The sequence below is a fragment of the Theropithecus gelada genome, chromosome 4 (assembly GCF_003255815.1).
Source record: "Theropithecus gelada isolate Dixy chromosome 4, Tgel_1.0, whole genome shotgun sequence".
In the NCBI taxonomy this organism is placed as follows: Eukaryota; Metazoa; Chordata; class Mammalia; order Primates; family Cercopithecidae; genus Theropithecus; species Theropithecus gelada.
The window spans coordinates 52,379,747-52,392,556 of record NC_037671.1 but is presented as its reverse complement, the minus strand read 5'-3'; the positions used below and the strand labels follow the sequence as shown (position 1 = coordinate 52,392,556).

Below are 12,810 nucleotides of genomic sequence, written 5' to 3'. Positions count from 1 at the left end.
ATTTGTACCAATTTTATGTTTACACATATTTAATTAAAATACAATTACTCATGTTAAAATTGAACATCTTTGAGAATTAGTTATTTTTTAATGGGTAAAAATTTTATTCAAGTTTGATGAATACTGCAATATTGTAATATACTCATGATATAAACAATTAAATGATCTGTGACATTTTAGCCATCATGAACAAAAAGGGGTATCATGAAAATAAGTTCAAGGTCTCTTGTGTTATATATCAAAGAATATGTAACAGTTAATATCACAGGGTCACCTGAAAGTAATTTCGAACAACACCAAAAATGTCAAGTGAATTAATTCTTTTGAAACATCACATATTTTATGGCAATATTCTTTCTTTTAAATTAAAGCATTGCAAAAAATGAATGAAAAATGCCATGCTCCTTTCATAGTTCACACTTTTCATATGAGGTTTATTCAGTTTGTAAAATTAAACATAATTGGCCATGTCATACTGACTGAAAGATATAAAATTATATTATGCTTCTTAATAATAAAAATGATATTTTCAAAGACTTCTATCAATGTAAATATTCCTTAATTTTCAAGATTTAAATTTGAAAACAGATGACAATAAAGGAGAGAAAAAAGAAGGGAGATAGAAAAACAAAACAGAAGGGATGAATTTGTAATGCTTGAAGTACTTCATAGCTTCCAATTTCCCTGAAGTTGAAGTGTTTATGTGGTAGTCTAGCTTTCCCTACTATCTCTAGACAGAGAAGAGCAGAAAGACAGACAATGGGCGATGAGCCTAAACCGTAGGTATTTTGCTGTTCTGAATAAAGGTGGTTTAGAAACTCTCCCCTGAAGCACATCAAAGCACAGCATGTTCATGGTGGCTTGAATTTAATCTGCTCTGACCCAGATATCTGGAAGTTAAAAGAAGCTAAAGCAATGTATGTGAATGTATATATCCAGAAAGAGAATGTCAAGGTATTTTTTAAAATAATTCCCCAAGATGTATCTGAAATTCCATTGTCTGTTATCGGTTCTAGTAATCGCTGATTATAAGTTACTGAACATTAAGGCCATATGCCAGAGACAGCTGAAATCTCGGTAGTGAACATAACTATCTAGAAACTAGATTGTGAAGAAAAAAGTCAAACTATATGATAAAAATATGGAATAAAAACACTTGGTAGGTAACTTTTTTAAGAAAAAAAAAGGAAGTTCACCAAGATATATAAGTTTATAGGCACAACCTAAGAAAAATAAAGTAAAATGGTCCATACAGCTAAGACATACATAAATTTAAATCACTGGTCTTTTACATTAGCAGCAACATCTTCAAGAACAAGCCAAAGCAAACACATTTATGACTAATACTTTTTCAAATTAGCTGTAGAATAAATTATTATTAAATAAGGAAACCATGCTTTTAAATATTAAGAAAGTATTTTCAAAATCTTTTAGGTAAATTACATTATTAAAACCCTAATGAGCTCCAAAGTTGTAACCTAAATTCTAGTGTTTACGACTAGAATTTTGGCCCACCATCTATTTTCTTCATAATCACAGAACCATCAACTGTTATTTAGAATTTATTTTTTATTTGTATATAGATTTTTGAGTACAGTACAATTTTCTATAGGATAATTTAATTTATGTATCAAGGTATATTTAGTAGACATTTCCAGCATGTGAGAATTTATATTTCAGCATATCTCAGGAGCCAATTAGATAGAGTATAAATCTCCCAAATCGTTCCCTTTAGTCAAAGCATATTATAATGTCTTTGGAATTTCAAGGACTAGATTCAATACAGCAAGTGATTCAGTAGGTACATTTTTATTTATTTCTATTATTCTCCTTCTCTTCCTTCTTGGATTATGTTCTCTATATTCCAATTTGAATAATAATCACATTTTAATTTATCTTTCCCTGAACAGCCCGTTTACCCTAACCTCAGTCGTGCTAACTGGCTCTCACCCTGCATTGATTAAGAACTCCCAGAGATAACAGAGTGTGCAGGAGCATGAATAATCTACTTGCTTCTCAAGTCAATTCTTGTGCATCTCCGCAGTCTGGCAATAACACCCACAATTTGAGTAGTGAGGGGCTAGCTGTGAACTCTCAAATAGCATATGTATGACCTTCTGTTGAAAAAATAAAAATGGAAAAAAAGTAATATTAGTATAATGAACTGTTTCCCTAGAAGAAGAAAATACTTAACCATTTTCTACCTCTGCTCCAGTTCTTCACTGGTGACAGAGAACTATGCTTAACAATCAAATCGGGCAGTTACCAGGAGATTTGTGGCCTAAATCTAATGAAAGTAAAGCTGCTATCAGTGTTAGAAAACTAGAGGAAATTGCAAAGAATTGAGGTGTTTTTGATATGCTACCAAGCGGAGCTGGCCATAATAAAACCTTCATCTCTATAATTCACTGTCACAGTCTTAGCTCAGTTACTCATCATTCCTGCCACTGAAGCAGTCCCCACACTGGTCTCTCTGTCACCAAACTTTTTACTTTCCATCCCTACTTCATTTTGCTTTTAAAATTATTATTCCATTTCACAAATCTGATCACATCCTAGTGAGACTCGGAGATGAATTCCCATTAGAAGAAAGTGTAAGCTTCTTAGTCTGGTAAGAAAGTGACTCCTTTATTTTGTCCCAGCCTGATTTTCCAGGATTATTTCTCAACGTCGTCATCTCTCCACAAACCTCCCTCATAGCATTCACCCTATGCTCTAGATGCTTGTGATAATTTGACACTGTCACTCATATTTCAGGCTCAGGCTGTTCTTCTTACCTTAAGTGTTCTCTTTCCTATCCTAGTCAGTGTTATCACTTAACAAGACTGAGCACAAAGACATTATAATATGTGTATCAAGTATTGTATTAGAATTATTTGTGTTTTTTCTAACAGATTCTGAGATCCAAAAAGGTAAAGACTTTATGATTTTATTCTCTTGTATTTATTCTTCTACCACCCTAAATTAAATTTATAAACAAGATTAGTGTCCAAGTATTTTTACCTATTTAGCAAGTCAAAACTCTGCAGATGATAAGAAAATTTTTGTTTTGTATTGAGAACATGAGAATAACATAATTAAAATAAATAAAGTTGCTACTCATGTACAAAGGTACACAACACTACTAATTTCTTATTCGTAAGTTTTTTTCTCCAGAAATGCCTACAATAAAATTGAAACCTATTTTTATGCTAACAATTATGATATTAATTATTTTTTAAGAAAGTCAGGCACAATGAAAAGAGGAGAAATTTGAAAATCAGAAAGATTTTAGTTCAAATTTTATTTTGCCACATACTAGATATTAGACCTAGAGAAAGTCACTTAACTCCTTGGATATCAAATATGCAAAATGAGGATTAAAATGTTTACTTCTCAAGGATGTTTGAATGATCAACTCAATAAAATTGTGTTATATGGTAAGAAACCACCAATATTCTACCATGTTTATCTACAGACACAGGATAGTTTTCCTTATGGGAATCACTATTGCCTTGGAACTAACCAATTAACTAGTTAACAAGTCATAGGTATAAGAACTATTCTGTGTAGTATAGATGCTTAACAATGGTCAGCCTTAGACAGATGATAGATTACAATGATTGAATGATGTGATGATGACGAGTAGAACATGGATTGCTCATCCAGTCTTGAGCATCATTGCTCATCCACTCTTGCAACTAAGGCATGTGCTTCAACTTTGCTCAGCTTGTGCTTGAGAAATACAGCAAAACTCACTGACTCAGTCACAACTTGGGCCCACGGAACTAACTAGTCAATTGGGTTGTTAACCTGCCTCAGGTACAAGAACTAATGGCTGTAAAGCCAGGTGAAAGTCTACATTAAATTAAATCACTTTGAGACTCTACAAGTCTACATTAAATTCAATCACTTTTGAGACTCTACTCTAAGTTGATATTGTTGGTGCAGCAATAAAAAGACAAGTCAACTTCAGCCCCTGCCTTTAAAAAACTTACAGATAGCTGTTACACAAGACAGGCAGCAATGTGCTTAAAATGAAATTTAAGAGTCACTCTCAGAGGGTAGGGAGGAAGAGAGAAAGATTTGTTTGACTATTGGGATCAACAGACATTTCCAGTCTTTAGGAAGCTTGTGGTTTCTGTATCTATGCCTTGTTATTGGTTGAATTTCTTACATAATTCAAACCATTCATTTAAATGAAATTCTGCACAATTTATGAACATAGTATAACAAAGAGTTGTTGCTGATTTCTTTTTCTATCAGTATCTCTGTCCCTTGAATACTCTCTGCTCTCTTTTTTTTCTCTCTCTCTCAAAATAACATGTAAATGAACTGCCAGACTTCATTCCAAATCAGTGAAAGTGAGCAGATTTTATGTAATCCCTTGGCTCCTGGAAACTGCTCTATATCCAATAAGTAAAGGAGGCAAATATTTCACCAGTGTGTTATGACTGGTGGTTTGCAGGGTCATTTGGGTGTTTACGAAGTTAGAAAAGTGTATGAGGTGCTAAAGAGCAATTCAACATAAACAACATTATTCCTTAATGACATGAGTTTTAAATGTTCCTTAAACAATATTATTCTTGATGACATGGTTTAACAGATATTAAAAGATGTTTGAGGTCAATTGTTATTTTACTTATGGAAAGTACCTACAAATATTGAATGAATAATTTGACTTTTTTGCGGTATAAAATGCACTGAAGAGAATATTAGCCATTTTCATAATGTGTCTCAAAAATAATTCTGTTTTGAAACTAGGAAAGGAAATCTTTAACCAAATATTCCATTAGAAATATAGATATACTGAAGAAAAACAATTTGTAAGAAACTTGCAAAGTTTATTATGAAAATGATGCTAGCAATAGGCTCCAATGAATTTTACTACATTTTCCAGGCACAACCTGATGAGTTTTGTGGTGAGATGTAGTTTTGTTTTGATGATAACACACTTTGTTTTTTATTTAGAAATATGTTTCTTTAACCTACAGTGATATAGTGATATTTTCAAAATGAGTATTTTCAGAACTCATTTCAATTTAGTAAATATTGCTCTTCAGATCGTCCCTTAAAAAATTGTCTCTTAATGCATAGTTTGAAACAAAAGAAAATTTGCAGAGAAGTTGGTATTTTAAAATCTGTATACAATACATAGTTTCTCAAATTTCAATTCTAATTTAAAAAACCCCACAACTTCTCCAAGACCTTGTGAAAATATGATATATTGCCATTGTACAATAAATAAGATAATCCAACAGTGAAATAAATTTCGATACAAAGCATGAGGAGTTGATGAAAGCAGAAGACATGAGGAAATTAAAAAAAAAAAAAAAAGCTAGACTCCAAGCATAAATATCCAACCATAGAGGCAAATGTTTCAAAGCTTTTTAACTTTCCTTATTTAAATAATTTCTTTACTGGGGCACTTTATATTCAGCAGTTCTCCCCTTAAAATAAAAAATGAGGAGGGAAGTAAAATATTAAATAATAAAAGTATTTTAATTGTATAAGGGCTTTGGGTATTGAAAAAAACAAATTTCCTTAAAAATTACTTTAAAAATCTTCAGGATGATTTCTATTTCTACTTGTATTATATTATGTCTATGGGAGAAAAATTACTCCTTTGAACTTGTTTAAAGGAGTAATTGTTTAAACTTTTTAAGTAGGTACAGTTAGAACATTTTTTTAGAATTGTTATTAGTATACTGAGTATATCTAATTTCAACAGAGCAAAATGACAAATATTAGTATAGTTTAAAAAGAAAACAAAAAGAAATGGCTATCACTCACGCTTTATGTGTGTTGTGGATTTTGGTATCAGTGTAGTTTGAGTGATATACAAATAACTTTGAAATGTATATCGTTTAGTTTTAAGCAACTAAAAACATTAAGACCCACCATTGGTTTAATGATTATCCTCAGTTTGTAGAAGATTCATTACCCACAGTAAGAAAATATGCTAACGTTTCTGCTTTGGGTTAATATTCCTTACTGGAACTTCAATGTGTAGTGAAACAATTGCCTACCTTTCATATTTCAAGATCAAAATCAAATCTGAGATATCTTTACAATTTGAAAGAAAAATCTCTTATTTCAAACTACAAATGAAGGCATGCCAAACTAATAGCAAATTGTTTGCTTTTAACAACGTGTGTTTGTGTGTGTCTGATATATATATATATATATATATATATGAATATATATGTGGTGATATATATATATGTTGTGTGATATATATATGATATATATATATGTTGTGTGATATATATATCACACAACACACACACACGGCATGCAGCACACAGGAAATTGGTGAAGCTTCTAAATTGTAAAATATTGTGAAGAGTTGACTCCTATTGGCTAGAAGCTATAGAATATCATGGCCAAACTGGAAGCTTGACACTAACAGTTTATTGTTTTAAAATTTCAAAATTAGCTAAAATAACAGACACACAAGCATATATTATACCCTGAACAGGAATAATAACCAAATATATGTGTGCAAGATCTAAAGATGGAGAGGAAATTTAGGGTCTATGTTTTTATTTGCTTGAAAGCAAACAATGTACAATTCAAAGTTCCAAAGCATATTTGCACAGACATTGTAATTATTAGCTCACTTTATCTCTGCTGGCTCAAAGTAGTTCTCAGCTTTTTAATCACTTCTCTACTGGCACAGCTAATGTGCCTACAAGTTGTCTAGAATTTTAATATTGCTAAATTTAGTGATGCAAGTTGTGATTAAATTGTTGAAACTTGTTTAATGCAAACCCTGATTGAAAAGAATACATGCTTATTTAAGGAAAATGTACAACTTTGCAAAAATTATATAGCGCTATATATAGTCCCACATTTAACAGCTTTACCAACCTGCAAAAAAGTTGGTTCTTGTAGAAAACTGCCAGGCTATGTAGTCTGAAATCTGGAGTCGTAATACCAGAGAGCTGTCAGTCAGCCATCCATCCATCTAATTGGCTTCTTACCATCTTTCCATCATGTTTTTTTTATAACTGGTCGCCTCTGGCTAAAATGCAAATCATGAGGAAGAGCCGTCTAGAAAAAGCTGCTGCTTTCTTAATTATCTGTCAGAATATGGACCAGTGGACCCAGGGCCGCACTGTAGAGTTATGCTAAGCAGCAAGGCATCATGGGAATTGGAGTGACAGCTCATTTTCCTCCTGTGTTTTCTGTGTTCGAATGACAATGCAGAAATATGGGTTTCCCACACTTTCTCTGAACACCTGGGCTATTGCTCAGGGGAGCACAAAGCCAAAACTGTCACATTTCCAGACATGGTCTTATTGCTGTCACTATGACAGGATTGTTGACAAATGCCAGCAGTCATCTCGGCATCTTGGGAAATGTCTGCCATGATTGTGTCAACAGCCTGACAGAAATTGTTAATGTTTAAACTTCTTCCACTGACAGAATCCTGTCTTGCTGACAATATTTGTCATATGAAACTCAATCTTTGTCAAACTTGCTTAAAAATTAACACTTTCTCAATTTCTATTTTTTTTTCTTCTGGTTTACTGCCTAGCAGTGCAAAATTTTAGCAATAAGATTTCAACAAGGTAACGTAGCACAGTAATTTAGATCCACATTCCATCCAAATTGTCCAACCCATTGTAACTTGTGGGCACTTTGTCCTTTTGACTTTTGCTGCCAGAATAATTAGGCATAAATACAGTATATATATATATACATACACACGCACACACACACACACACGTATGCCTTAGGATTCAAACTTGTGAATTATTCAAGAGGTACAAAATACTACTTCTCAGTATACAAGGTGGAAAATCAATTAAACTTTGCAGATTTTTTTACTTATAAGTAAATCAGTTGCAAATTTGAAGATATGCATTAACTTTGATTTTTAAGCTTTTTCATTTTTATTCCATTATTTTGAATTTTGGTTAAAAAATTCAATCTGACAAGTTAAACAGCATCTTTTGCAGGAACTCAGCAAGGAGCATTTTTGTTTTTGTTTTTGTTTTTTTTCCTTTTTTATTTCACATGTGATTTTGTCAAAAGTGGACTATTACAGGGATAATCTTAACTTGCTAATTCTGATATATGTGTCAGAAATTATTTATGTGAGAAGTTTAAAGTATATTCATTTTTAAAGGAACGTCCTTTATAAATTCTACAGGTGGCTCATTTTTGGAATTTTTTTTTAATGAAACACAGTGCTCAGGTTACTAGAAGGCAGTTAAATTGTATCTGGCTGTACTAGAAATACCCAATCCTCCACAGGATGCTACATGTCTTAGACACAGTACAAAAAGAAAGAGCAATTGGTTAGCTGAGTAATATTGTCCATCTGTCCCTGACAGAACAATCCTTGTCAAACTAAGAGTGACAACTTGTTAACAATGATATAACTATTATTAGCAGTATTATCATTAGATAGTATGTCATAACACACAGTGGTATACATACATAAGTGGTATACCCTTATACCAGTAGGGACATATTAAAATAATTTATTGTGGCTGGGCGCAGTGGCTCATGCCTGTAATACCAGCACTTTGGGAGGCCGAGGCGGGCGGATCACGAGGTCAGGAGATCAAGACCATCCTGGCTAACACGGTGAAACCCTGTCTCTACTAAAAATACAAAAACTTAGCCGGGCGTGGTGGTGGGCGCCTGTAGTCCCAGCTACTCGGGAGGCTGAGGCAGGAGAATGGTGTGAACCTGGGAGGTGGAGCTTGCAGTGAGCCGAGATCCCGCCACTGCACTCCAGCCTGGGCGACAGAGCGAGACTCCATCTCAAAAAATAATAGTAGTAATAATAATAGTAATGATTTATTGTTAGGATAGATATCTCCTAGAAAAAAGGAATGTATCTAGTAGTACTACTTACTTGAATTACTGTCAAATATAATTTCCAGTTATATTATAGAAAATGAATAAAAACAGATACTATCTAATTTACTGAAATAAGTAGACTTTATTATGCCTTTTAGTTTAGTTTTTATTTGTCTTTAAAGCCTTATATTATTTTTTCATATATTTTTTAAAAATTCAAGCATTACCACAAGGAACTCCAGCAGTAGATTGTGATATTTTAGACCAGGAACTGACAAATTTGTTATGCAATAAATCAAATACAGGCATACCTTGGAAATACTGTGAGTTGAGTTCTAGACCACTGCAACAAAGCAAATATTGGAATGAAGCAATATTGTAATAAGGTGAGTCACACAATTTTTTTTGTTTCCCAGTGCATGTAAAAGTTATATTTACACTATATGGTATCCAGTCTATTAAATGTGCAATAGCATTATGCCTAAAAAATAGTGTATATACTTTAATTTAAAAATATTCTATCGCTAAAAAATGCTGTCAATCATCGAAGCCTTCAGTGAGTTATCTTTTTACGGGTAGAGGGTCTCATCTTGATGTTAATGACTACTGACTGATTAGGGTGGTAGCTGATAAAGGTTATGGTGGCTGTGGCAATTTCTTTAAAAAAGACAGCAATGAAGTTTACCATGTGGAGTAACTCTTTTTTTCATGAAACATTTCTCTGTAGCATGTGATGCTGTTTAATAGCATTTCATCCACAGTAGAATTTCTTTCAAAACTGGAGTCCATACTCTTGAACCCTGCTACTGCTTTATCTACTGAGTTTGTGAAATATTTTAAATCATTTCTTCTTATTTCAGGAGTGTTCACAGTCTCTTCACCAAAAGTAAATTCCATCTCAAGAAACCACTTGCATTGCCCGTTCATAAGAAGCAACTGCTCAATTGTTCATTTTATCCTGAGATTCCAGCAATTCAGTCAAATCTTCACTTTCATTAAGAGGAGAATTAGAATGCTTTGCTTTTAATTCTAGTTCTCTTGCTATTTCCACTGCATTTGCAATTACTTCCTCCAGTGAAGTCTTGAATCCTTCAAAGTCATCCATGAGGGTTGAAAGCAACTTCTTCCAAACTCCTCTTAATGTTGATATTTTGATCTTTTCCCATGAATTATGAATGTTCTTAATGGCATATAGACCTTCTGAATCCTTCCCAGAAGGTTTTCAGTTTACTTGCCCCAATCCACTAGAGAAATTCCTATTTATGGCAGTATGGCAGCTGTAGCTTTATGAAGTGTATTTATTAAATAATAAAGGTTGAAAGTCAAAATTCCTCTTTGATCTATGGGCTAGAGAATAGATGTTGTGTCAGTAGTCATGAAAACAATATTAACCTCCTTGTATCTCTCCCTCAGTGCTCTTGGGTGACCAGGTACATTTCAATGAGCAGCAATATTTTGAAAGGAAGCTTTTTTTTCTGAATAGTCAGTCTCAACAGTGGGCTTAAAATATTCAGCAAACCATGCTGCAAACAGATGTACTGTCATCTAGGTCTTGTTGTTTTATTATAGGGTACAGGCAGAGTAGATTTATTATAATTCTTAAGGACTCTAGGATTTTCAGAATTGTAACTGGGCATTGGCTTCAGCTTAAAGTCACCAGCTGCATTAGCTCTTAATAGGAGAGTTAACATGTCCATTGAAGCACTGAAACCAGGCATTGACTTCTTTTCTCCAGCTATGAAAATCCTAGATGGTCTCTTCTGATATAAGGCTGCTTCTTACACATTGAAAACCTATTCTTTGTGCAGCTACCTTCATCAATGATCTTAGCTAGATGTTCTGGACAACTTTCGGCAGCTTCTGTCTCAGTACTTGCTGCTTCATCTTGTACCTTTAATGAAGATGGCTCCTTTTCTTAAACCTCATGAACCAACCTCTGCTAGCTTCAGGCTTTTCTTCTGCAACTCTCTCACCTCTCTTAGCCTTCATAGAATTGAAGACAGTTGAGGCCTTGCTAGGGAATAGACTTTGGCTTAAGGAAATGCTGTGGCTGGTTTGATCTTTGATCTAGACCTCTCAAATTTTCTCCACATCAGCAATAATGTTTCACTTTTTTATCATTTGTGTGTTCACTGGAGTAGCACTTTCAATTTCCTTCAAGAATGTTTCCTTTGCATTTACAACTTGGCTAATTGTTTGGCAAAGGAGACCTAGCTTTTGGCCTATCTTGGCTTTCAACATGCCTTTCTCATAATAAAGCTTAATCATTTCTAACTTTTGATTTAAAGTAAGATACACCAGATTCTATTACTTGAATACTTACAGGCCATTTTAGGGCTACTAATTGGCCTAATTTCAATGTTGTTATGTATCAAGGAATAGGAAAGCTTGAGGACAGGGAGAGAGATGGGGAAGTAGCTGGTCAGTGGAGCAGTCAGAACACACACAAGATTTATCAATTAGTTTGATTTCTTATATATGTGTGATTTGTGGTGCTCCAAATAATTACAATAGTAACTTCAAAGATCACTGATCACAGATCACCGTAACAGATATAATAATAATGAAAGAATTTGAAATATAGTGAGAATTACCAAAATGTGTTACAGAGGCACAAAGCGAGCACATGCTGTTAAAAAAAATTGCAGTAATAGACTTACCTGATGCAGGATTGTCACATATCTTCACTTTGTAAGTGATACAATATCTGTGAAGTGTCATAAAGCAAAGTGCAATAAAACAAGATATGACTACAGTAAATATTTTAGATTTTTGTCTCCAGTATACCTATTCAGCTCTGCCATTGTGAAAGACATATAAGTAATGTCCTTTTAAAGATAGGCATGATTGTAATAAAACTTTATTTCTAAAGGCAGGTAGAAGGTTGACTTTGATCTGCAAGCTATGGTTTGCTGGCCCTTGTTTTAGCCCATGGGCTAAGTAATTAACAAATCCCTGATTTCAAATTTTAGCTCTACTGCCCATTAGCTGTGTGATGCTAAGCATGCTTCATTGTATTATCTCAATTATTTCTCAAAATAACCCTTGTGTAATGCATTAATTTCCTCAAATTACAAGTTAAACTTGATGGCTTATAGAGGTCAAGTCCTCAGACTTCCTAGGATATAAGAAGTAAACCTGGGATTCTAATATGAGTTTGTATAAATTCATAGCTTTCAGCTTTTTTGATTATGATATGTTGCTTATAACTCTCGTTTACTTCTGAAATAAAATTCTAAGCCAAGTTCTCTTGGGGACATAAAGAGAAAGAAAATGGGGAGGTGTGCAGTGATCATTACAGATGATTTAGGGAAAACTGCTATTCACCATCAGAATTGCTTCCTCTTTTGACAACACCGGGTCCTCTGCCTTCACCTCCACTAACACTAATCACCTACAATTGCTCTAGGCAATTGAGGGTAGGGTGCAATCATGGAAGAGGAAATGTGCCTCTTAAAGAGCATTTAAATACGTAGAAATCATTCTCGCTAACATTCAGGAAAAGCATTTGTAATGGTTAATTTTATGTTCAACATGACTGCACCGTGGGATGCCCAGATATTTTGATTAAACATTATTTCTCAGTGTGCCTGTGAAAGTATTCCTGGATGAGATTAATTTTTTGAATTGGGAAATGGAGTATAGTAGATTGGCCTTTCTGATGGGGGTTGGCCCAATCCAATATTTTGAGAATGTGAATAAAACAAAAACAAAAGGAAGACTGACTCTTTTTGAGCTGGGACATAGATCTGCTATACTCCCACTGGAGCTTACACTTTAGGTTTTTCTGGTTCTTAAACCTTTAAACTCAGACTGTACCTAGAATACCAGCTGTCCTGAGTCTGCAGCTCACAGACAACAGATCATGAGACTTCTTAGTCTTTAGTAGCACATAAACCAATTCTTGAAAATCTCTTCATATTATGTGTGTGTATATATTCTGTTTCTTGGGAGAACTGAGACTAATACTGCATTTTAATTTCATTTCTAAGTAAATCTTGACTGAAGATT

The 12,810-nt window shown here is 33.7% G+C and overlaps 1 long non-coding RNA gene across 1 annotated transcript; it reads right to left on the bottom strand.

Annotated features, from left to right (window-relative positions):
* Positions 1 to 1,549: 1,549 nt before the first annotated feature.
* Positions 1,550 to 7,109, bottom strand: LOC112623454. Its single transcript, XR_003119141.1, has 2 exons — positions 6,853 to 7,109; positions 1,550 to 2,117 (listed from the first exon to the last, which is right to left on the bottom strand). It is a non-coding gene; the product is annotated as an uncharacterized LOC112623454 (long non-coding RNA).
* Between the last annotated feature and the right edge of the window lie 5,701 nt (positions 7,110 to 12,810).